Source organism: Tinamus guttatus, unplaced genomic scaffold (assembly GCF_059628265.1).
Source record: "Tinamus guttatus ecotype Peru unplaced genomic scaffold, ASM5962826v1 Tinamus_guttatus_pri_ptg000168l, whole genome shotgun sequence".
Taxonomy (NCBI): Eukaryota; Metazoa; Chordata; class Aves; order Tinamiformes; family Tinamidae; genus Tinamus; species Tinamus guttatus.
The window spans coordinates 636,431-662,876 of NW_028288702.1; the positions used below are offsets into that span (position 1 = coordinate 636,431).

The 26,446-nt window shown below is 52.5% G+C and overlaps 1 pseudogene; it reads left to right on the plus strand.

Annotated features, from left to right (window-relative positions):
* The first annotated feature begins 352 nt into the window (after positions 1-352).
* LOC148595000 (ATPase family AAA domain-containing protein 2-like) lies at positions 353-26,194 on the plus strand (annotated as a pseudogene).
* The last annotated feature ends 252 nt before the right edge of the window (positions 26,195-26,446 follow it).

The following is a 26,446-nucleotide window of genomic DNA, read 5'->3' on the forward strand; positions in this document are numbered from 1 at the left end:
AAAAACAGCCTACGGGCGAAACCTTGGAAATCACCAGCTTGCATGGTTCTCAAGGGGGTTACATATCCGTGCTGTCTACATCCCAGTGTTGTTACCACTTGTAAGCGAACAATTTCAGGTGGAAAAGATCGTTGTATTTTAATGCATCTTTCAAAATCTGCCAGCCCCCCGTGTTCCTCACAGGCGAGGCTCTTCCCAATGGGATGTTCCGCATCGCCGTGGTGACGGAGGGCCCCAACGGATCCAGACGCAAACTGTGCTCTTCCATGGAGCCCTGCCCTGGAGCCCTGCGTGTCTTCCCATTAGTTTTCGGAAAGACAACTTAAAGGGGATTGACACGGATCCAGTGAACATGAGCGCAACTGTGGCTGGCATCAGCGCAATGCAGATAGTGCGGTAAGTGATTTAAGTTGTTGTGTTAGAGGGATTTTTCCAGGGTTTCTGATGGAACCTTTTGTAGGCTGCAGCTTTCTTTAATGTGTGAAATTATTCTGTTGAATTGATCTTTAGGTGCGATTTGATGGAGTGGGTGGTCTTTCCGACCACATTGCAGCCCTAAAAGAGATGGTGCTTTTTCCAATGCTTTACCCAAAAGTCTTTGAGAAACTCCAAATTCAGCCGCCAAGGTAACACAGCTTTACAAAATGCTAATTCCGCTGTTTTGGGGAGGATATTACACTGAGGCATCAATGTATTTGTTTGTGCTTCAAACATTTGGGCATTTTTTTTAGTAGTGAAAATAATTTATTTAAAATGTATAAAATCTTGAGCATATGCAGGTTCAAAATGTAAGCAAAGGCCTTGGCATGATCAAAGACCTGGTGTATGGTGCTTGAAAAAGGGAGTATATTAGACAACTCGAATTGAAGAACAAACTAGTATTATAAAACTTGGAGCCCCAGAAGTTGGCTCTTGTTTGTCTCCCTTCTGCCGTGGTCCCTTGTGGTGCCTGGGGCCCGTTTTGGACGTGTCCTGCTGGACACTGCACTCTCTCCAGAGGAGAGCGGGGGTCTGAGTTTGCTAATGCCCTTGGTTAATTTTGCTTATTGGCATGTGACATCCCTTAGAAACACAAAACTTCCTCCTGCTCTGGCTGTTCTCACAATTTGGCTGTTACTGCAGTTCTGGATATAAAGTGTTTTGGTTCAGAGGAGGGGGTTGATCATCTTAGGGATGGGGCTTCAAATGGGTGTTTTTGATAATTTTGTTCCATGTGAATCTCTCTTTATTACACAGGCTGCTTATTCTATGGCCCTCCAGGGACTGGAAAGACCCTGGTTGCCTGGGCCCTTACCAACAAGTGCAGCCAAGGTGGCAGGAAAATATCCTTTTTCATGAGAAAAGGTGCTGACTGCCTCAGTAAGTGGGCAGGGGAGTCGGAGCGCCAACTTCGTTTGCTCTTTGAGCAGGTAATGTTGCAGTGTGCTCTGGCAGAGCTGGGACTGTAATTTTTTGTGATGAAGATTTTTTGGAGGAAGACTTGCCCTTTTTTTACTTTTATTTATTTATTTATTCTGCCCATTTCTAAGACTGAAATGGGAACACTGGTGTTCTCTTTCTCAGTGCCTCTGTACTTTGGATTGGAGAGTTGAAATCTTGGAGATGTGTTGGGGAAGATTTAAAAAAACAAACAAAACCCCCAAAATCCTCAAACCACAATTTTTTTCCCCACCAAAACCACAGAGGAGGTTGCACAAGATAATGGCTCAGGTTCAGAGGGAAACAGATGCAGGCTGAGAACATGTCACTCCATCAGCTCAGTTGTTAGAGATCTCTTGTTGCGCTAAAAATCTGCTCCAGTGATGTTGCAACCACAGCGCATTTCACGCGTTTCCTCGTAGGGTAGCACCGTTTTACTTACGTCATATTCCTGCATCCCTGTTCTATTCCAGGCCCATAAATTTCGTCCTTCCATCGTTTTCTACACATAATGTGCTTTATCTTTGTGGAAAGAAGACCAAAACCTGTTTATATATGAAATATTATCCTGCAAACGTGTAGCTCAATTATACTAAATTTCGTGTGACTTTAAGCAATAGTTTAAAAGCATTCACTAAGCTTGATATCAGCATAACGTTTAAGTGACCTTCTCTATTTTTGAGAGCCTTAATATGAGCCCTCTCGCTCGTCAGCATCTTAATGAGCAAAATCTTGTCCTTTTTCAGGTATCATTAGAGAAAATAATGCATAATTTAACAAAATTTACTAACCCAGTGAAGCAAAATAATGTGTGCCTGCCTGCCTGCCTTCCATCCTTTTTCTGCTAGCTCAGTTGTATCAACACTGCTGGCCCTTATGGATGGGTTGGACAGCAGAGGAGAAGTCGTTGTCATTGGAGCCACCAACAGGCTGGATTGGATAGAACCTGCGCTACGAAGAGCCGGGCGCTTTGAGCAAGAATTCCTTTTTAAACTGCCAGATAAAGAGGTAGGAACTTGTATTCAATCCTGGTGCTCATCCAGCAAATCTTTCTTGCTGACAAAGTCGTGTCACAACACGGTGTCATGGAGCAGGTAAGTGGGAATGCAGCCCCGTGCAGCTCACACACAGGAGCAATATCCTGAGAGACCGTCCTGGTGCGGAGGGTGGATGCAGTACGAAAGAAGAGGTACAAGCCCTAGGGAACTCCATTGTCCCAAATAAAAATGAGTAGGTTTAAAAGTAGCTTTTCGCTAAAATCACCGTTTCTAAGCAATGAAAGAATGGGTATATAACAACCCAAAGTATTAAAAAAAGGAAAATTCCATGTGAAGCTGATTTTTTTTTTTTTTTTTTTTTTCTGGCTTTTGCTAGTTAGCCAGAATATCTCAACTATTGTTAGGTTTTTGTTTGTTTGTTTTAATTAGCACTTCTGGGGAAAAGGATAAAGTGGAGTATGACTGGAAGCAAGTAAAAATGCACCAAGCAGTGTATTTAACGAAACAGTGTATTTTCCATAAGCATTTGTCTCCTGTTTCCATCCAGTTTCTGGATCGGTGATACTAGCTTGAATCACAGTTGCTCTTTGTAGCAATTGCAGCAATTGGAACCAGTGCTAGGACTATTTTGCTTGAATGAACTGACAGAAGAGCAAACTAGTGAGTCTGTCGTCATGATATCTTGCTACATTTGAGATAAGTTTTCTTTGAGGAAAACCTTTTCTTTGCAGTTTTCTAATGTTTCTTTCCCCAAATCAATAGGTCTCCTACTTGTCAAAACTTAACTTTTATAGAAGCTTTACTTGCCTTTTGGCCTTAGGTCTGCAGAAAGAGTTTAATGGAACAAACAGAAATATTAAGCTTTGAAAAGAAGGGAGTGAATTCACTACACTTTAACAGATTAAGGCAAGTGATTATTTTAAACTTGTAGGAATTTTAATGTGAGGGGTTCTGCCTCTGCCTTTTGACTCAAGACAAACTATAATGCACACACTTTGTTTCTAGGCTAGAAAGAGATTTTTCAAGCTTCACACATGAAACTGGACCCCTACACCACATGACACGTTCCTTGACGAGCTGGCTGAAAAAGCTGCTGGTAAGTTCAAAAATGAAGCGAGTTCCTGCATGTGACTGATTCTGCAGGAGTTTCAGCTCGTGGCGCACGGCAGGGAGGAACCAGGCGCTTGCACCTCGCTGCACAACTAGCCAGGGAGCCAGCTGCGTGTCCTCAAAGCCATCAGAGTGAGACACTTCCATCCACTTATTGCTTTACTTTCTGCCTCTCCAAACAGCGAGTGGCTTTTGGGGCAACTTCCTCGGGAGAAAAGTTTTGCTTAGAAGGTTCAGGAGAAAAGTCTGGCTGGTTTGTAAGTGTGCAGGGTGGCTAACAAAGCCTCTGTAGTGCAGCAACACTTTTCACATTTCCTATTAGACTGTTTTTAACCTGTTTTTTAAAAAGATTTTTTCATGGCTATGGAAAGAATTGTACCAGCTTCACAGAGGTCTGCGGCTTTGCCCGGACAAGCATTATCACCCATTTTTAAACCACTGCTTAATAAGACTTTTCAGAGAATTTTACGAGTCCTGCAGAGAGTATTTCCCCACGCAGAACTTGTCCTAAAGAAGGACCAGCAGCAAGGTAGGACCATAACATGTACAGCTGGTTAAAACTAATTGTTGTTTTAGCTATCATCATTTCACCTCATATGAATTGAAGCATTTGTGGATCACACTGTGCGATGTGTGAGATCACATGCATCACATTTCCTGGCAACATCCTGCTGGCTTTTCTACCTGGAGACTTGCTAGGTTCATTTTTATTGGTAGAACAGGCAGAAAGCCACAACAAATGCAAGCAGAGATGCTAGGTGATCCATAATTGCTTCCCCTCTCTGTTCTCCGCTTCTACCTTCTCCTCCCTGAGTGATCTTGGAAGATCTTTATACAGAAGATGTGTTGATCTACACACCCTGGCTTAGGAGTCTTGAGACAAAGGCCAGTTGGTGGCCATCACATTCACTTAATTCCCATACTTTTACTGTGGGACACAGATTCCAGACACACAGCCTGGTGGGTTGTGTGGGTGTCTAGCAAGTACAGGAGTCGTTGCTGATAATCACATTTCTTTGTTCTTGGGGCAAAAAAGGGACTTTTTGCCAATAAAGAAATATAACTTTTGCAAAACATAAGACTTAGGTGAACTTTGTAGAGCCTTGTACAATCTCATTAGACCTGTGGTAGGATCAAGTCTTCAAAAATCGCATTTAGTGTGAGCCCATCCAAGGGAGAAAGAGAAGATAAGTGGGTTTTGGGGCTGCTTTGGAAGCTGTATTAGAATGAGAGACATGCAGACTATCCAGGCAAGTTAACAAACCCTTCTTGTCTTCCAGATGATATGAACGCTACTTTACAAAGCGATTTCATCTGGAGTGATGAGGAGTCACTTTCAGCCTTTGAAGATGAGGAGACTTTTCCTGAAAAGTCTTGTCGAAAGAAGAAAAACTTCCTTGACTTCAAGAGGTAAATGCCTGTCCCCTTTTAGGTTCAGAATCTTCAGTTTGCTGTGTCTTTGGAAAGAGATTATGCTGCTTGTGTCTTCTCTCAAGAGAAACTTGAAACAGAGCAAATTAACAATTGATGTCTTTATTCATCACTATGTGTTTTAAACTTGCTATTTTCTAATTTTGTTCCAGAAATGCTTCTCACCAGCCAAGGTGTCACAGGCCAAGGCTCTTGCTCTCTGGAGAGCCAGACCATGGGCAAAGCCCCCACTTGGCGCCTGCAGTCATACACGCCCTGGAAAAGTTTCTGGTTTATACCCTGGACCTGCCAGTTCTGCTTGCTAGTGCTTCATCACCAGAGGAAATATGTGCACAGGTATCTTTTTTTTTTTTTCTTTTTTTTTTTTTCTTTTTTTTTTTCTTTTTTTGATCTCATGAGATTGACTGACTGTCTGTAAACTGTTCGAGTGAGGTAAGTGAAATTGTTAATGGAGGTGGTCTGCTTTTACTGTACTTCGTTACTGTATTACAACATTTTGACCTTTGATGAGAGATGGGCACGTAAGCACAGATGTTCTAGAGTCATGCGGCTCTTTAGAAGTTAACTTACATGTAAGCAGTCTTGCAATCAGGCAGCAATCTGGATCTCTGTCTGTGTAGCTCTATCAATTTTTGAGTCAAATCAGAAATTTTACTCTACTATTAATAAGTCTTGCATGGTGAGGTGTGTGGGGCTTTTTGTTTTTTTGGGATTTTTTTTTGGTTGTTTGTTTTTTGTACTTTGCCTGTATGCACTTCTATTTTATTAGGCCAGTTTGATGCGTAGTTATTTATGAGCAGCCTGTGCTCCCTGGTTCATTGCTCTTACCAAAGCTTTCATTTTACTAGTTTATCCGAGAAGCTGAGAGGACAGCACCAAGTATAATTTATATTCCACGGATCGATGTTTGGTGGGAAACAGCTCGCGTTACGTTGAAAACTACCTTTACAATGTTATTAGAGAACATTCCAGCATTTGCTCCAGTTTTGTTGCTTGCAACAGCAAACGTATCGTACATGGATCTCCAAGATGAGGTATTTCTATCAACACTTTTCCCAATTCTTTTATTCAGTTTCATTTTACGAATCCTTTAAGTAATACTGACCTCCCTCAAGCAAATGGATCCTTTTATTACGAGGGCACCCTTCTGAATCATGTAATTTTGCTTAGACACAAAGCAGCGCTGAGAACGTTTGTCTCGGTTGTTTTGCGAGTCAAGGGACTCGCTTCCATTTCAGCAGGAAACCTCAAAGGTGGGGGATGTCATCACTCTGTCAGTGCATCATGTGCTCGTCCATTCCCTGAGCTTAAATTCTAGAGCTTTTCCTCAAAGAAGATATTTGCCATCCTGACCTAAAGAAATCTAGCCTTTGATCACCAGGAAGATAACATTTTTGTTATTATTTTTCAGATCATTATTAAGCTTAATTTAAAAAAATCCTCTTTTTGGCGTAGTGATCTTGTACCTGAAATGTCTTTCCTTCTCATGCCATAGATACAGGAGTTGTTTATTGAAGATTATGGAGAAGTTTTTGATATCCCGTTGCCTGCTAAGGAAGAGAGAAGAAGCTTTTTTGAGGACTTAAAATTAAGTCAAGCTGCTAAACCTCCTGCATCTAGAAAGAAAGCAGGTGAACCTATTCTATAGATAAAAATTTGCTAACTGTGTGTTAACAGCCTTACAGTATTTGTTTTGGTAGTGGGTTTCCTATCAGTAACTCTGTGTGTGCTCCTATTTGAGTGCTGCCGATGGAATAAACTTTTCTAGTTCCCTTAAGTTCGGCAGGCCCTGGAAGTGCTGCCAGTGGCGCCACCGCCTGAACCTCGGGAACCACCACAGGGAGAAACGCAAGGGGCAGAGGAGCAGGAGGAGGAGTCCCTTGGTGCACTTAGCATTTTCTTAAGGGATGTTACTCTCAGACTTGCTACTGACGGACGTTTCAAGGCCTTCACAAACCCTGTTGATGCAGATGAGGTAAACTGCTCTGGGTCTGTAATACTGTACTGTCTGGGTGTATTTTTAACTGCCCAGTGTTGGTGTGCTCTAGCGAAAGGCTTATCTTTAGCACTGCACTAAAAGGATTTCTTTTTGGAGGAGCAAAAAGTGTTTTGTATTTTATTTTGCTGACTCCCTGAGGCTCTTCAATGTCCTTTTTTTGAGTAGTCACTGAAAGCCCTGGTTTCCTCCTAGAAAGTCAGACCAGCTACCACCAGAGTTTGCCTGGGAAAGACTTTGATATGTAGGAATGCTACAACTCTGAAATAAACAGTCAGATTTCTTTGGGGCTGTTTGAATAAAGCCTAAAGCTCTTGCCACGTGTTTGTTGGCTGTCAGTGGTTCCTCTGGGAACAGGAGAAGAGCAGATGTTTGCAAAAAACAATTCAAGATTCCGCCTGCCATTTTGTCTCTGGCTCCCCAGCACAGGATCAGCCATAAATGACATGTGGTTTCATCTTTCCCCCAAAACTTCCAAGTCCCTCTTTTTCTCATTTAATTTACTGACTGTGCCCCCATCTTAACAGACTTAGACTTCAGAGTTAGATGCAATTTTAATACAGCTGTGTATCAGCAAGGGCCCTTTTCCTCTGGGCATCCCTCGTCTTTCCCTTCCAGCCTCTTGACATGTGAATAGTCTAAACAAATAGAGGTGTCCTCACCTGAACTACCCTTGAGGCTCCTCTCACGCTCCCAGTAAGGACATAATTAGCTCTGCTCCAGGTATCTACTCCTAAGGGAGATGCCTAGAGCAGCTGCTTCCAAAGGGCAATTCCAGCAGCGGATTTGCTGCTGCCCAGAGCAGAGCCTGTCTCTGGTGGCTCAATCCAATGTATTTACTGCGATGTTCTGAAGCTGAAGGAAGCAAATCCTGCTCTGCATGTCTGTTCCCTTTGCTGTCTCCCACACACACTCCCCAGCTTCCTGCTCCCTTTCTTCTCCCTTCCAGTGTGTCTCTTCAAAGCCCTTTGAAAGAGCCCTTCCTTTTTGAAGCAGCTAAGTGGTTAATTCCACTATCTGCTCATAATGTCACAAATATTCAGGGTTTTTAAGAAGTCATTTATTTGAATTAATTAAAATAATGTGGGTCGATACTGTGCAAGTCTAATACAACCTCTGAACCCATCTATTTAATTTGTGGGTACCTGATTATATCACAGTTATTAAACAGCCAATGGACCTTTCAGCAATTCTCTCTAAAATTGACTTGCACCAATATATAACTGCAGGAGATTTTTCTGAAAGATCTTGATCTAATCTGTAGCAGTGCCTTAGAATACAAGCCAGATAGAGAAGCTGGAGGTGAGGATAGCTCTTTATCCCTCATTTAGACAACCTTTAAAATGTATAGATTGAGAAGAGTTGTCTCTTTACAATGGATTTGGGATTAGCTCCCTTGAAACATCCACAGAGAGCATTTCTTGCCATTTTAAAAATTGGCGTAGTGTTAAATTATTTAGAGATGAAATTATGTGCAATCGGTGCTAATGAAGATGTAGTGCCTCTGCCTTGATTATGAACTTTTATGTTCTTCTGCCAAAACTATTCACTGAAATAGCTTGCAAAACCTCTTTGGGAAAAGAGTTCATCTTTTCCATATGATCCAAATCAAGGATTTCACTTAGCTAGTGGCAAACACTCAGTTCTGACTGTCAACTTTCAGACCGTCTCATTAGAGACAAAGCTTGTGCTCTGAGAGATGCTGCCCATGCCATAGTGAAGGAGGAAATGGATAAAGACTTGGAACAACTTTGTGAAGAAATTGAAGAGTCTCGTGAGAAAAGAGGTATGTATTCCAACCCTCGGGATTTGAAGACTTGCCTCAGTATTTGTAACTAGAAACGTGAGACCAACTTTTTTGCTGTCTGTTCTTCGTTGCAAGGCTGCAGCTCTTCACAGGATGTGCCATCTCACTACGAGGTGATGCCACAGCAGCCCTCTGTTTCTGGATGTAATAAACAAGATAACAAGTGTAACGAAAGAATAGAGATGCCAGTGATGCCTGGAGCCTGCCCTACAGCACTGCCTAATGGCAAGTTGCTTTTTCTTTTTAGATTTTTTTTTTTCTTTTTTTCTCCCCCACCAACAGGCTTTCTGGGTGATATTGCTAATGCCATTGATATCCTTCCTGTGACAAGGTTTCTGCCGGTGGAAACTTTGCCAAGGATTTCACCCATCTGTTTTGTGCAATATTCTGTAAATAGAAAGAAGGGTGGGGTTTTTTGTTTTCCTTTGTGGAAGGCATAAGGACAAAGACTGTTTTAAACAGGTTATCTGAATCATAAAACTTTACTGAGAATTTTCTTTATTCTTCAGTTACTTTCTTGAAATGGTCTCTCTTTAACTCTTCCCAACATTCACTCAGCTTTTGATCTTTACTGGTTTATAAGAGTTTTGAAGAGCTTTTCTCCAAAGGCTTTTTTGCTATTCATCTGTATTAGTTCATGTAATGAGACAGTAAGCAACTTTACCCAATAGGAAGACAATAGGACTGCAAAGCAAGGCTAAAGTAGGAATTTTCTGGGCTTAAAAGCTTCAAATTTAGTTTAAAGTCTTGAATAAATTTAAAAATCTAACAGCAAATGGACCACTAACTTGCGACCCTTCGTTTAGACCTACATGTGTAGTGAGATTTGACAGTACTTTCAGTTCTTTGATTGTTTTACTTGACATATGAGGAAGATAAGAAGAGCAGATTTTAAAGGAGGAGCTGCTTTGCTTATATTTTGGGTTGTTTTTTTCTAATATCTTATTGCAGTTCCATCCAAAAGAAAACGCAAAAGGAACAATTGCACTTCCGGTGGTAAAACAAAGAGGAGAGAGATTTTGCAGTGGAGTGAAGTGAATAGAAGTGGATAAGACCAAAGAGTAGAGAGTGATGGAGAAGAGTTCCTGGAAAACGGTGTTTCTAGCATGCACCAGACTGAAGGTGAGTTCATACGAGGTTTTTGTGTGGAAGAAAGCCACAATAGTCCTTGATTTGGATCATATGGAAAAGATGGACACTTTTCCCAAAAAGGTTTTGCAAGCTATTTCAGTGAATAGTTTTGGCAGAAGAACATAAAAGTTAATAATCAAGGCAGAGGCACTACATCTTCATTAGCACCGATTGCACATAATTTCATCTCTAAATAATTTAACACTACGCCAATTTTTAAAATGGCAAGAAATGCTCTCTGTGGATGTTTCAAGTGAGCTAATCCCAAGTCCTACCCTCTGGTATTGTTTCATGTGGGCACTAATGATGCCATGGGGAAACTGAGGGATATCAAGCGAGATTTCAGAGCCCTAGGGATGGCCATCAAAGGTACGGGAGCCCAGGTAGTGTTCTCCTCTATCCTGTCAACGAGGGGAATGGATTCAAGGAGGAGAAGGCGAGTATGGCAGATTAACAACTGGCTGTGCCGCTGGGCTTGGCAACAGGGTTTTGGCTTCTATGACCATGAGACTGTTCTTTATGACCACCAGCTAGTGGGAAATGATGGGATCCATCTCAGCAAGAGGGGCACATGTCTCTTTGCCAAAAGGCTGGCCAACCTGGTTAGGAGGGCTTTAAACTAGGCAAGAAGGGGGAAGGGGAGTGGCACACAGACACGGCAAACAGCACCGCGCAGCCTAGGTCAGATGGCGTCCAGCGGGAGTATGCTAGTGGGGAAGTGAGGATAGGAAATGATCACAGAGGGTCCTCTTTCACCCCTCCTGGGAAACCTGTGGGCTCGGTTACTTCCCCGAAATGCCTGTACACCAACGCGCGAAGCATTGGGAATAAGCAGGATGAACTGGAGCTCTGTGTGCGGTCCCAGCGTCATGATCTCATTGGAATCGCAGAGACATGGTGGGATAGCTCGCACGACTGGAGCGCTGCCATGGAAGGCTATGTGCTCTTTAGGAAGGACAGGCTGGGAAGGCGAGGTGGTGGAGTTGCTCTTTATGTGAGAGAGCAACTGGAATGCATGGAGCTCAACTTGGGGGTGGAGGATGAGGGAGTTGGGAGGTTGTGGGTAAGGATTAGAGGGCAGGCTAATGTGGGAGACACTGTGGTGGGTGTCTGCTACAGGCCACCTGACCAAGACGAGGAGGTTGATGAGGCCTTCTATAGGCAGCTGGATATTGCCTCACAGTCACAGGCCCTGGTTCTCATGGGGGACTTCAACTACCCCCGACATCAACTGCGAGGACAACACAGCCAGGCATAAGCAGTCCTGGAGGTTCCTGCAGAGCGTCGACGATAACTTTTTGACGCAGGTTGTGGAGGAGCCGACGAGGAGAGGTGGGCTACTGGACCTCGTGCTATCAAATAGGGAGGGTCTAGTAGGAGATGTGAAGGTGGGGGGTAGCCTCGGCTGCAGTGACCATGAGTTGGTGGAGTTCAGGATCCAACGAGGAGGTGGCAGGGCTGTAAGTAGCCTTGCAACCATGGACTTCAGGAGGGCTAACTTTAGCCTCTTCAGAGACCTCCTCGGTAGAATCCCATGGGCTAGAGCCCTAGAAGGAAGGGGGGGCCCAAGAGAGCTGGTTAGTTTTCAAGCAGCACTTCCTCCATGCCCAGCAACAGTGCATCCCTGTGTGTAAGAAGTCAGGCAGAGGGGGCAGGAGACCTGCGTGGATGAGCAGGGAGCTTGTGGCAATGCTCAAGCAGAAGGCGACGGTATACGGAATGTGGACAAAAGGACAGGGGACAGACAGGGGGCATGGTTTTCCTTGGAGTGATGGCTGGACAAATGCCCCAGGGCATCTTGCATTTCTGTCCTGTACCTGAACAAAGACATTCCAGCCCTGGCTGTAGGGAAAGCCCATCCCATCTACATCCAGGGTGTTGCATAAAGGGGAGGCACCCCTGCCCTGCCATGTCTCTGCTCCAGGCTCTGCCTGCAAACCCTTCTAGCTCTCCTCCCCTGAACCTCTCTTCATCCCCTCACATGAGATGAACAGGCACTGGGCTAATGAGGACCTCTGGGTGGCTGCATCAAAGGCAGTCAAGGCCCATGAACATCTTCAGTGGCTCCTGGTTCTTCCTGAACCAGCGTCAGCTACAGGCGACAGTGCCCGTTGGGCCGCTTTGTGTGAGAGGAAATGCCCCTGGCCAGGAATACGTGTCCCCTCGCTGGAGAAGCTCCTGCCTGGCTGTCTTGGCCCAGGTCTCCTTCCCCACCATCCTCATGCTCTCCATGCAGGTCCCATCCCTGCCGCCTGCCTCTCCCTCCAGTCCCACTGCTCACCTCCCTCGTGAGGGAGGTGATCCCCTTCAGGGATCCCATCCATGGAAGAGGAGCAGCCGTTCACCTGCTGCCCCTTCTCCATGACTCACTCTGGGGACAGCCCTGCCCCACCAGTGCATTTCTGGCACGTCCTCTGCTCAGATGGACGTGTCCTCACAGTCCATGTCACAGCCCAGCCCTCTGATCAGCTGCTCATACTGAGGGGACCTCACAGGCACTTGGCTGGTGCTGGTCCTGCTGCTGGCCGCACAGGGGCACAAGTGACCTCACAATGTGCCCTGGAGCCTTCAACTGGCTCTAGCCTATCAGCTGCAGAGACAGAGGTGACATCACAAGAAACCTCAGCCACCCACAGCCTGCTGATTGCCTCAGATCTACAGGCACCATCAGAGCTATGTCCCTGCTTTGGGTCTATCAGGGACTGGCACAGCAGCGACCTCACTACCAACCTTCAGGACATGTGCCTGCTGCTGGTCTACCACGTCCTGAGGCACCCTGCGACGGCAGGCTCGACTCTGGGAGCGGAGCGCTGCTCTCTCCAGACACCTCCTCCCTTCTGAGCACCTAGACCCTGGGGACACAGTGGGACCATCCTGCACTGCAGCTCGCCACGACACCCCCTACCTAACCCGAGGGCTGGCAGCTTACACGTGCCTCTGCATAAAGGACATGCAGGGCTAAGCACCACAGGTGGCGCCAGAGAGGACACCCCAAAGCGCTCCAAGAGACAGGAAGCCCAACTTGCCATCCCTTCCATTCCCTTCTAGACCTCCAGCACCTTCCAACAGGCACATGGGACTTCTCCCGACCTCTCATCTCGTCAGATGGAGGTGACCTCACAGGTGCAAACCCACCACATCCCTGCTGCCGGCCTGTGGCAGCTTCCTCAAACCCCTTCCCCAGACAGGAACCGCTGCTGCCCTCTCAGCTCCTCTCACCACAGAGATCCCCCACCCACCTCCCACGCCTGCCTGCCTGCTGCCGGCCAATCAGGCACTCACAAAGACATGATGTCACAGCGTCGTCCCGCCCAGCTCTCTGGCCCTGCCCTCCAGGGCAGCAATGGCCTCCCCAGCCCTTCCCCGCCAGGAGCCCAGCGCGTTGGCTGCCCCGGTGGGGCTGGGCTCTGCCACAGGGGCCCCATGGGGCTCCCAGCTGTGCTGGGGGCTGTGCAGGGATGGGGCAGGGAGGGGAGCCCAGCTCGGGGCTGCTGGTGCTGGGAGCTTTGATGCGGGGACGTGGGGGCTGTGTGAGCTGCTGTGCTGGGCTTCCTCTGGCACTGCCCGCCATGGCGGAGGAGGAGAGGGGGAGCTAGTGCAAGGGAAAATTGCCCTGGATTCTCTCCTTCTGCCCCCAGCACCCACACAAGGGTTGGAGCTGCCCCACGGGAGCCTTGGGGCTTGGGGAAGTCCCAGGAGTCCTGGCTGCCACGTTGTCCCCAAGCAAGGGAAGTCCCTCACACAGGACTCGTGGCAGCTCCCAGCCCTGTGCCACAGCCTGGGATCCACAGGTGTTTTTCCAGTTTCCAGTTTCTGTGTGACACCTCAGGAAGGAGCTCCCCAAGCCCTGGCCCTTGGCAGAGAGCAGCAGGATCACTGGGAACAGGAACTGAGGTCCAGGCTGCCAGTGTTCATCCAGCAGTCCCCATCTCACTTGCTCCCTTACCCTTGGATCAGGGAGCTGAGGAGGAGGATGTTCTTCCCTTCTTGTCAGTCAGAACTGCTTTCCAACTTGCCCCTGCTCCTCGGCCTGCTGAGAGGGGGCTCCGAGTGCAGCCCCACTTCCTCCCCTCCTCACTCCATGCCATGGAGGTACTGCAAAGGGCAGCCGTGGGGAACGTAAGAGCAGTGCCCAGCAGCACTGAGGACCTACAGGCTGCATCCCTGTGATGGGGCAAATCTCACTGTGTCATCTGGAATTCAGTATATCACTGCCATGGAGTTGGGAGAGTCAGAACATGAGCAGGGAGATTTCCCTCTACCTCCAGGAAGCAGTCATCCCATCACTGATGTCGTTTTCTAAATTTTTCTGATAAATCATAGAATCATAGAATGCTTAAGGTTGGAAGGGACCTCTAGAGATCATCTAGTCCAACCCCCCTGCACACGCAGGGTCACCTAGAGCACGTGGCACAGGACTGCATCCAAGCGGGTTTTGAAGATCTCCAGAGAAGGAGACTCCACAACCTCTCTGGGCAGCCTGTTCCAGTGCTCTGGCACCCTCACTGTTAAAAAATTTTTCCTTAAGTTCCTGTGGAACTTCTGATGCTTCAGTTTGTGGCCATTACCTCTAGTTCTGTCAGTGGCCACCACTGAAAAGAGACCAGCATCATCCTCTTCACTCTCTCCCTTGAGGTACTTATAGACACTGCTCAGGTCCCCTCTCAGCCTTCTCTTCTCCAGGCTGAACAGGCCCAGCTCCCTCAGCCTCTCCCCATAGGGCAGATGTTCCAGGCCCCTGATCATCCTTGTAGCCCTGCGCTGGACTCTCTCCAGCAGCTCCACATCCCTCTCATACTGTGGAGCCCAGAACTGGACACAGTACTCCAGATGCGGCCTCACTAGGGCTGAGTAGAGGGGCAGGATCACCTCCCTTGACCTGCTGGAGATGCTCTTCTTAATGCACCCAAGGATCCCATTGGCCTTCTTGGCCACAAGAGCACACTGCTGCCTCATGGTCAACTTATCATCCACTATGACAGCCAGGTCTTTCTCTGCAGAGCTGCTCTCCAGAAGGTCGGTCCCCAGCCTGTACTGGTGTCTGGGGTTATTCCTCCCCAGGTGCAGGACCTTGCACTTGGCCTTGTTGAATTGCATGAGGTTTTTCACCACCCAGTTGTCCAGTCTGTCCAGGTCCCTCTGGATGGCAGCGCAGCCCTCTGGGGTATCGACTACTCCTCCCAGTTTCGTGTCATCAGCAAACTTGCTGAGGGAGCACTCTGTGCCTTCATCCAGGTCATTGATGAATAAATTGAATAGGACTGGACTGAGGACTGACCCCTGGGGGACCCTGCTAGCTACAGGCCTCCAACTAGACTCTGCACTGCTGATCACCACCCTCTGAGCTCTGCCATCCAGCCAATTCCTAATCCACCTCACTGTGCACTCATCTATCCCACACTTCCGGAGCTTGCCCAGGAGGATGTTGTGAGGGACGGTGTCAAAAGCCTTGGTGAAGTCGAGAAATCCTTCAGGAACATCTCCAGACAGTGCCAAAAGCTGTGAAATATATCAAATGGGGCATTGGAGAAGTCACTTGCGCTGCCCTGCACTAAGAGATCTCTGTACTTGGCAGATCCGTGCAGGAATCTGAGGTTTAGTAAATGGTTCATAGGTTGGCATTTTTCAAAACTGGAATCAAAGTCCTGTGGGGTGAAAGAGCACAAAGTGTGGCCACAGGCTGAGATGCTTTGGTGAGCTTCAGAAGTGTTTTCTGCTGTGTGTCACTTGATTTGTAGAAGCAGGACAATATTTTGTACATGTGGGACAATATGGGACAGTATGTAACCTTCCATTTAGTATGAAAAGAGGATCTTATTTTTAAAAAAGTCCTCAGCAAGCTTTCTCCGGTGTTTAAGCTAGAGATGGCATGTCAGAAAAGAGCAAACATGCCCTTCACACATATTTTTTCAGAGGACTTTATCCAGAGGCCTTCCATAAATGTGTGTCTCAGTGTGTCACAGCTGTCCTCCCGGTAATAGAAGGATATATCCCAGTGCAGTGCTTGAATGTCGGTCTCTTCTCCCAAAGCTGGAGCCAAGAATTTACAGCTCGCAGCCTGAAAGGTGCTTGTTGCATTTGGGGCTCTTCATAGGCTCAAGGTAATGAGCTCATGGGGAGATATTTTAGGGAATGAGGGCTGGATTCATCTCTGACTTGTGTGTACCCTGTGCTCTTGGAGGTGGTGAATGGTCAAGCAGCATCTGTCTGGGACTGTCTCCGTATGAGAGGGCTGGTGGCAGTTGCCCACAGTGGGGTCCTTGCAGACACAGGGAAAGGAGCTGCAAGAGCAGTTCATGATGCCTTATATGTGAAACCATGGTGTGCATATAGGGACACACCTGAACACCTGAAGACAAGGGCGGTTTTTGCTACGTTGAATTTTACAGAACCTGCTGAACGACAGTATGTATTGATAGAAATTGATTTGCATTTAAAATATACCCCCCTCCCCCCCGCGCCTTTATTTTTTCTCTAAGACATCAGAACTGCTTTACTTTTTAGATCATATTTTCAGTGTCCAAGACTCGGAAGGAAATGATTTAATGATTTCCTCCAGCTGTCTGACCTGGCATGCAAGCATTTCCCTAAACAAAATTTATGTCTTTTCTCTGCTGCTCAATCCAGTATCACTGCTTTGTTTTCTGGGGGAGCTGGCTAAAAGCAATAGATTTTCTGCTTTCCTGTTACGAGGAAATAAACAGGAAACTAAGGGGGCGGGGGGAAGACGAAAACAAGAAACATTTTCTTAAATAAAAGCCAATAGGTTACATATATAGGTTACATATTAATTGCAACTTGTAACTGGCACTAAGGCCCTTCCTCACTCTTGCGACTGAAGGCTCCCAACTCAGGGCAGGGGGATCAGGATAATAAATGAGTGTGGGCAGAAACAAGCCCATGTCATGAAGCTCAGCGTGAGAGTCCCAAGTGTTTTGTCTTTTCCTGGTGGCAGGTTGGGGGTTGGTGTCACATGGAGCTGAGGGGGTGTAAAAGCCCGCTGCAGCAGCGCATGCTGCGTCACCCACAGTCCTGCTCTTGACCCATGACGGTCCTTGCAGTCCTGTGGTGAGGGGGATTTCTGGTGGAAAAAGAGACCTGGCGTGGGGAGAGGATCACAGGGGAGAGCAAGGGAGACAGCGCAGGGGTGATGACGGGGGGCAGAGCAGCGGGTTGGCCTCGTGGTGGGTGTCTGCTATGGAGCGCCTGACAAAGGGCAGCCTCTGCAAGGCCTGTGGAGCACAGCGCTGTGGAGAGGACAACTCATCCTGTGCCCCAAGGACCTGCTCAGGAGTGGGGAGAGGAGGAAATGACACGGTGCCTGGTGTCCCCATGGTGACTCCCAGGGCTTTGTGATGGGGGTGGCATCGTGCCCACAGGCCACTGTGATGAGGCGGTCCCTAAGGTGACCGTGTCCCTGCTGGGTTCTTCACTCTGAGGAGAGCGGCGCAACCAGCAGGGAGCAACTGCCCTTGGTGCCCGTGCGAGAGATCCTCAGAGCGATTCCGAGAGATGGAGAAGGAGCAGCAGGGTAATGCCTGCTCCTCATCCACAGATGGGATCCCTGGAGCACAAGAGCGTACGAGTGAGGTGAGTGGTGGGGCTGGACGGAGAGGTGGGAGGCAGGGACAGGACTCGCATGGAGAGCACGAGGATGGCGAGGAAGGAGCCCTGGGTCAAGATAGCCAAGCAGAAGCTCCTCCAGCGAGGGGACATGTATTCCTGAGCGTGGGAAAAAGCAGCCCGGCCTGCACTCTGCCCCTGTACTCGGTGCTGGTGCGGACGCACCTCGAATACTGTATTCAGATTTGGGCATGGGAAAAACGTTGAGATGCTGGAGTATTTCCAAAGAAGGGCAACAAAGCTGGTGAAGGGTCTGGAGCACAGACCTTGTGAGGAGTGGCTGGGGGAGCTGGGGGTTATTTAGTGTGGAGAAGAGGAGGCTCAGGTGTGACCTTATTGCTCTCTACAACTATCTGAAAGGAGGTTGTAGTGAGGCGAGGCTGATCTCTAAAATACTGATAGGAAAAGAAGAAATGGCTTCAGGTTGCACCAGGAGAGGAACTGGTTCGATATTAGGAAAACTTTCCACATGGAAAGAATTGTAAAGCATTGGAAGAGGCTGCCCAGGGAAGTGGTGGAATCACCATCCCTGGCAGTGTTCAAGAAACGTGTAGATGAGGCACTTAGGGGCATGTTTAGCAGGCATGGTGCTGAAGGGTTTACAGTTGGACTCGATGGTTTTGAAGATCTTTCTCAACCATAATGATTCTATGACCTGGATGCTCCAAGGCCCACATAAACCCCACAAGCTCTGTGCTGAGGGCAGAGAGCAGGTTCAGGGCAAGCACAGCTGGGCCGTGCTCAGCTGCCTGCTCTGGAAACGTCCTGCGGGTCTTCTCCCAAAGGCAGGACCTTTGCCCTGGACAAGGAAGGGGTGGCCAGGAGAGTCCTGGAGAGAATGAATAAGGCATTGGAGATGGTGGCTACAAATTCCAGCAAAGATGCTGCCAGGGAACACTTCCCACCTGTTCCTCGTGCTGGGATGACTCTGGACTCAGGGAAGAAAAGGGAAGAGCAGAAGCTAAAGGCATCATGTCTGGCCTTGCCTCCACTTCAAAGACCCAAGTGGGAAACCCATGCTCTCATCCAGGAAACTCAGGAGCATGTGCAGCTCTTGCCTCGATCTAGGCCTGAGGCTCCAGCATCATCAGTGGGAGAAGCCAGGATGTTGCAAGGGGGTCGTGAGAGGACAAATCTTTCCCTGAAAAGCCAGAAGCTCTCAGAAAGCTCCTCCTTTGTCCCGGGAACACAGACTATTCCTCCTGAACAGCAAGTGCCTGCCGTGGCAAATCCTGAAGATGAAGCGGCCTCTTCTGCCCCGGATGATCCCGAGCAGGGTGCGATGGCAGCTGAAGGTGTTTCGGAGGAGGCTGGACTCAGCAGCTCCTCCATTGCAGTGGTGCCACCCAGCTCTGCACAAGACATCACTGCCGGGTGCTGCAATGAAATGGCCCCACTGGAATCCCCATCGCCCTTCTCACCTGAGACTGTCAGCCTCGTTCAGAGCGTTGATGGAGAAACTGGCACGGAACTGAGGTGTGAGAGCCAGGGGCCTGTCCCACATGGCCCCACACCTCCTGCTGTGCGTCTGGAGGATGCAGGCGTGGGGCTGGGGTCTGCTCCCTTGAGCCGTCCTGATGACACGAGCCCTGGAGCCAGCCGGCAGCCAGCACAGCCTGATGCCTTGGCACACACCGTCGAGCAAGGCACACAGGCAAGCTCGTGGCTGCTCCAGACCATGGAGTGTGACCAAAGCAGAGCCCCTGCAGCTGAGGAAGGGCCGGATCCCTGCGCTCGAGGGGGAAAAAGGGAGGTGAGCAGGGCTGGTACACCAGCTTCCCCTGGCAAGGATGGTGGGACAGGGACACCACGACGAGCACCGGCAGGGCAGGACTCGAAACAACAGCCTGTGGGCATCACCTGCCACGTGCAAGGAAGGCCGCTGCGTGTGCACGAAGACAACACCGCGCGGTACCTGGGAGTGCTCAGCATCAAGGCAGAGACACTGGAGGAGCTCGACAGGAGCTGCCTGGCCCGCACGGGGCAGAGCTTGGCGCAGATCCGGGAAGTCACTTTCCTGAGGAAGGAGCAGAGCCAGGAGAGCCAGGGCGAGGAAGAGGAGGGCCATGGGGAGCGTTTCTCCCTGTCAGTGTCAGGATCCCTCAATGTGAGACCCAAGGAGGTGAGTGTAAGGGAGGGCTGGAGCAGGTGGAAGCCCTCCTGGTGCTGGGACAGCAGCCGTGCCACGCTGTGACAGCTGGGTTGTCCCAGCACTGGTGGAAGGAGCCCTAGGAAACCTTTCCTGACACGGCTGTTGGGAAAAGAAGTTTCCTTCGCAAATTCTGCCTCTCTTCTCCTAGCCCCTTGCCAGAAACTCTTTCCACAACCTGTGGAAACCAGAGATCATACAAGTGGAGCTCCTCAAGAGCACCAAGACCAAATGGGAGGTGCTGGAGCGCCTCTATGCTCATGCCCCCGAGCAGAACGTTGAAACATGGAGGAGACACCTGGATGAAATAGCAGAGCAGAGCCATGATGAGGAGGATGCTGATGAAGAGCTTCTGCCAGAGGAAGAGTTGGAGGAAAGTAGCTCCTTGCCCTGAATTAGACCCAGTCTCCGCAGCCTGTTTGCGGAAAGGGAGATGGACCTTGAGAAGGTGCCCTCCTTGCCCGACATCAAACAAGCAGAGGCTGCCAGTGAGGGACCCGGTGAAGTGATGTGCCCCTCTGTTGAGCCAGCAGTGCCCAGAGGAGCTGAGGAATCTCTGCTGCAGGAAGCAAAAGCAGCAGCTTCTCTCCAGGCTGCAGGCCCTGCTCCCCAGGTAAGCATGGAGCATGTCACCTGTCCCCACGATCCAAGGGAGCTCCTATGTGAGCTGTGTGGGGGGAGGTGCAGAGGGCATGCCCAGAGCTGCCACATCCCAAGGGATCCCCCTGTCCACGGTGCCCCACTGTCACCCCCAGCCATTTGCCCTGTGCGGTCTGCCATGGGAAGATGATGGGTCCTCTCCATTTCCAAGTGCCAAAGGTGCAGAGCTGACATCCCCTCCACCCCTGTGCCACGTTCAGCCCTGGGGCCTGGATGCTGAGCGAGGAGGGAAGGGGCAGCCCCAGCAGCAGCCCCCTCCTCACCCAGTGCACGATCCCCCTTGTGCCACGCACCGGCTGCCTCCGTTCCCCTGTGCATCACAGCCCCAGCCCAGCCCTGCTGCTACAGCCCCACAACGAGCCATGTCCCATTGCTGTGCCAGCTGCAGGTCCCTTCCCTTGGGACACGCAGCCCCGGGCAGCTTCCCCCAACCTCAAACCCTTTGCCCCGTGCACCCCAGGGCACCAGTACCCTGATCAGCAGCAGCTGATGGCCGACGGGTGCGTGTTCTTGCTCTGCCCATGCAGGATGCTTTGGAGCCCCAAGAGGAGAAGTCATTGTCCTCCTGCAACCTCACACCAGACGTTGAGTCAGGTACGTACTCGAGTGGAGAGCCCTTCTGGGGACGGCAGGTTTGTCTGAGACAGCGAGCGGCACCGAGGCCGACAGCAGAAAACGCTCGGGGGCTGCTGCGCTGAGGCCGGAGCCCCTTGGGAAGCCCTTGGTGGCAGGGACAGGCAGGTGCAGCCCTGCGCCCGTGCAGCCCAATGCCCACAGCTCTGCTTCCCACCGCAGGCACCGCTGCCCTTCTGGACATCGCGGCTCCCCGGCAATGGCGCTCGCGGCTCAGGATGGCGCTTCAGGCCCTGCGCAGAGCGTTCTGCTGCTGCTGCATCGCGGGGCAGCGAGAGGAGCAGCGCAGGTGAAAGAGCCCGGCAGGGCCCCGAGAGCGGGGCTGGCACAGAGCAACAGACACTGTGTCCTGGGGTCTACAGAGATGCTGCTGCATCGTGCCCCATAGCAGCCACGTGCCCACACAAGCCCTAGGTGGCAACAGCCATTGTCAGCTCCAAATAAACCCCTCAGAAGGTTTTTCTCCCCTTGTCAGTTGTTGTCAGAAAATCTCCATGGAAAGACTAGGGGGGCTGTGGGGCCCTAAGGCCATGGGTGACTCCTGACTCCGCACTGGCCTTGGTGGTTGGGGTGGGAAGCAGATCTAGCCAAACAGGGCTGCTCACAACTGGCACGTGTCCCGGCTCTTAAATGGTTCTCAGAGTGACCCCAGGGCTCTTGCAAGAGCAGGAGATGGTTTCAGGTGTTCATTAGGGCCGGCCTGTGGTGTTTCGCTGCGAGTGCATGAATCACTCTCCAGTTCTCCTTCCCTGCGCCTCCTGGGTCCCCCCTGCTTCTCCAGGGACTGCTGAGCCCTCCTTTCCCCAGGCATGCCTGCATTTGCTGCGTGGTCTTTGGGGGACTCTACCATGGGCTGCCCCATGTTTGGTGAGACTCCACTCACTGCCACCCCTAGGCATCCCCGGGGTTCCCCTGAGCTCTCCTGGAGCCTCAGGTTCCCTTCCACAAGGATGGGCATCTGTCATCAGCACTGTCACCTGTGCCACAGCCCCAGGCATGCAATTGAGAGACCATTCTGCACCTCCAGTGGCAGTGCTCCCAGGGACATGAACCCCGAAGGCAGCCCTTGGTCCCTGAAAGATCACGCTGGGCCTCTGACCTCCTCCCCTGGAGCCCACAGAGCGCACAGGCAGAGCAGAGGCCCTTTCACGCTGCAATCCCTTGGGTGCATTGGTGTACTGTTGACCCCAGCTTCAGAAGAAAGACACAAACTTAGTGTTTTTCTGGAGGCTAAGTCTGGCATCAGGCTGCCCATTGCCTTGTCCTGCTTTACTTAGGAAACACATGGAAACACAACCCCACCACCACTCTGTCCCTTCAAAAGTCCAAAGGTGTCTGTGTGTGTCCAGCTGTCACCCTCTCTCCATCCCTATGGATTACGAGCTTAGACAGGAAGCTCCTATGCAGAGCGACATAAAATTTAGTGAAGGGGAAACCTCCTGTGAACTTGCGGAGCACAGAGGATGGAAGTGAATCCCGCTGCATCCCAGGAGCTTCTCCATGGGCATTTGGTGCATGGATTAACTCCCCGTGAAGAGTCCATGGAGCAGGAGGAAGTGAACCAACTTCCTGCTCCCGGGCAGGTGTCCTGTCCTCTTACGCGGCGGGAGCAGAGGCTTCTGCAGTGGGACATTTCCAGCCCACAGATGATCGTCCCCTGCTGGGAGCAGCCGCAGCGCTGGGCTCCAATATTACCGATGTTATCGAATATTCATTAATCCGCAGCCAATCAGGTGGCCGTGGCGGGGCCCGGCGGCGGGGCAGGTGCCGCGCGCTGCTGGCAGGTGGGCGGGGCAGCGGCAGAAGCAGCCAATGAGCACGCGGCGGGAGGCTGGGGGCGGGGCGTTGGGCAGCGGCAGCTGCAGGCGGCGGCGGTCCCGGGGCCGCAGCGAGGCGCGCGGTGGGCGGGTGGTGCGACCTCTGCGCGACCAGAGGCGCTCGGGGCCGTGGGAGGCGGCGGCCCGAGGCGGCGCGAGGTGGCCCGAAGCGTTGAGGGGGCGGCCGGGGCCGTTGCCGGCCACTGTGGGCAGCGGCCGTTGGGCTGTGCGGGAGCGCGCGGCAGGCGGCGGGGAAGCGCCCGGCCCGGCCCGGCTTGGCCCCCCGGGAGCGGCGGCGCGGGCCGCCTGGTGCCAGGGAGCTGCGCGCGGCCGCCATGGGGAAGCGGAGCTCGGCCGGCTGCGTGCTGAGGTGAGCGGCGGCGGGAGCCGCCCCGCGAGTGCCAGCCCCGCTGGGCCCCCCTGGGTGCTGCCGTCCCCCTGTGGCACCCCCAGAGCCGCCCCCTTGGGGCCGGGTACCCCCCCTGCGTTGAGTACCAGACACCCCGGGTGCCCCTTCCCCCCAGTGCTGCTTCCCGTGGGGGCCGTGTCCCCCCCCGCCCTTGGGTGCAGGGTCCCACCGGTCCCCATCTACCCCCACCTCTGGTCCCCGTCACTGCCCACCCTGTCCTGGGGTGCAGGGACCTGCCACTATTGTCCTCCCAGTGTCCCCTCCCCGTGTGACACGGCCACACAAACACACTCGCCTGTCTGCAGATATGGAGAGATGCCTGCGCACAAGTGCGTGTGTGTAAGCGAGCACGGGGACGCGCGTGTGCTCGGACGTGCCCGTGTGTGCGTTTGCGCTGCGCCCGCTCCTGCCTCCTCGTGGCAGGGGCCCGCGTGGCCCCGGGGCTGCGCATGAGCCCGGCCATCCGTGTGCACGGTGCGTACGAGCTGGCAAGTGTGTGCGCTGCACACGGGAGACGCATGCCAGGTGTGTGAGTCTTCACGGTTACCCGTGCCTCCTGTGACACGTGTGTGCTCATCAGCACACTCGCGTCCTGCACACGCAGGACGCGTGTTCTCATGCATACGGTCACGTCACCCATGTGTGAGACGCGTGCGTGCCTGTGGTCACCCTCACATCACCTGTGTGAGACACGCTGGTGCTCGTGCACATGCCCATGACACCTGCTTGCAGCACACACGTGTGCTCGTGCGCACCCTGCCCGGGGTCCCCATCTCTCCTGCTGGGATTATGGGAATGGGCCCAGGCTTCCGGGCCCCCACTCCGTCCGTTGACCCCCCCATCCTCCCCAGGCTCTTCAGAGCCTCCCTGAAGAAGCTGCGGATGGTGCGCGAGGTGGCCAAGGACCCTGACACCACCACTGCCGAGCCCCAGGTGAGACCCAAGGGGGTCCCGTGGGTGGGAGAGCTGGGACCGAAGGGTTCCTTCCCCCGGGGGGGACACCAGGGGATCTGGGGGGCTCAAAGAGGTCTGTGGGGAAGGTGCCAAAGGGGCCCCTGGCACGTGAGGTCTGGGGGGTCCCATCGCTGTCGCAGGGCAGAGCTGGTGGGAGGGGATACCAATGGGATGGATCGCTGGGGCTTTTGGTGAGGGTCCCAGAGCACTGCGGGGTCCAAAGGGCACAAGGGTCCTGTCCCGGGGTGCAGGCAGGGGTTGGGAAATGGTTCCAGGGGCTTCCCAAGACGCCCTATGGTGCAAGGGGGGGGATTCCGAGGGACCTGGAGGGGCCCAGGGGTGCCCCAGGCTGCAGGCAGGAGGGTCCCAAGGGGATTCCAAGGGTGCAACATGGGGGTAACAAGGAGTTGGAGGCGGGTGTCCTGTGTGTGCTCCAGGGTACCACATGGGGTTTTAAATGTGTCTGGGGGGATCCCAGGGTGCAACAGGGGTGTCCCAAGTGGTCTGGGGTGGGACAGGAGGGTTCAGTGGTTCCCTATGGTGCAACAGGGGGAGTCCCAAAGGGTCCGAAGGGACCATGGGTCCTCCAGAGCACGCACAGGGGGTCCCAACAGGTCTTGAGGGGCACAGTGGTACCCCAGAGCATGGGCAGGATGGACCCAAGGGATCTGGGAGCCCCAAGGTGCAAGGCCCCCAGGGTGCAACAGGGGAGCCGCAAAGGGTCTGGTGGGGCCCATGGCTGCCTCGGGGTGTAGGCTGGGGTGGCCCAAGGGGTCAGCAGTGTCCCGTGGGTACCCCAGTTTATGATACAGGGATTCCAAGGGATCCCCCATGAGTGTCCCAGGGCCCAACATGGGGGTTCCAACGGGCCTGGGGTTCCCATGGGGCAACATGGGGATCCCAATGGGTAATGGTGCCCCGGGATGCAGGCGGGGGGATCTCAGTGTCTGGGAGGTTCCAAGGGTGCCCAGGGTGCAGGAGTGGGTCCCAATGAGTGTGTGTGGGGGGCAGGGGGGGGCAGGTCAAGGCTGCCCAGGGTGCAGGCAGGGGGTTACGAGGCATCTGTAGCAGGGGGGAGGGTTCCAAGGGTGCCCTGTGGTGCAAGAGGGGAATCCCAAGGGGTTTGGTGGGGTCCCAGAGTGCCATGTGGTGCCACAGGGGGTCTGAAGAGGCCTGGGGGTCCCATGGTGTCCCAGGGTGCAGGTGGGGGGTGCCAAGAAATCTGGGCAAGACCAAGGGTTCCCCAAGGTGCAACGGGGGGATCCCAGTGGGTCTGTGGGGTTCCCAGGCTGCCCCAGGGTGCAGGCAGGGTGGTCCCAAGGCGGCTGGCTGCCCTGGGGTGCAGGCAAGGGGACCCCAATGGGTCTGGAGGGGATCCCATAAATGCCCTGTGGTGCAGCTGGGGGTTCCAGTGGGTCTGGAGAGCTGCCAGGGGCTCCTGGGGCAGGAGGGAAACTCCATGGAGTGGCTGGGGCTCCAGGGGGAAGGGGGCCCTGCCCCCCTGCACTGCTGGGTGCCTCCTGGTGACACTGAGCCCGGCACAGGGCTCCCCGCGGGTGCTGCGCTCCAAGGAGCTGGAGGGGGCCGTGGGGCCCAGCGCCCCCCCCGTGCTGGAGCTGCAGCTGGAGACGGGGCCCGCGGCCCCGCAAGCCCCCGCACAGGTGCCCCCGCGCGCGGCGCCCCTCGCCCTGCGGCCCCCGGCACCCATTGCCCCTGGGGCGCTGCCACCGGGACCCGCCACCCTGGGGGGTCCCAGCACGAGGAGCCCTCGCTGTGGGGCCACCTGCACCAGGAGCCCTCATTGCTGGGTCCCAACCAGCAGGACCCGTCACCTTCAGGCCCACAACACCAGGACCCCCCCACTCAGGAACACTTCCCACCTGGGCACCTCAACCTCAGGCTCCCAACCCCAGGCCCCTTCATCCCTAAAACTTCTGCCCATGTCTCTATCGTTATAGACCCCCCCACCCAAGGCCAATGTCCCAGGGACAGTTCACCCGTGGGAACAAGTCCCCAAGATCCCTCTGACCATCAGGCTGCTTCAGTCCCAGGGCTAGGCCCAGAGGACCCTTCACCTGTGGGACCGGCCCCCCAGGACCACTTCACACATGGACCCCCATTCCCAGGACCCCATCACCTGTGGGCCCTGGTGGTACCCTGGACCCTTCTATTATGGACCGCCCCCTCCCAGCTCCTTCCCCCATGAACCCCCAACTCTCAAACCCGTCACCCGTGGGCCCTGCTTCCCTGGGCCCTCCTTCCGTAGTGCCCGCTGCCCTGGACCCTTCACCCCTGGGCCCCCGCCCCCA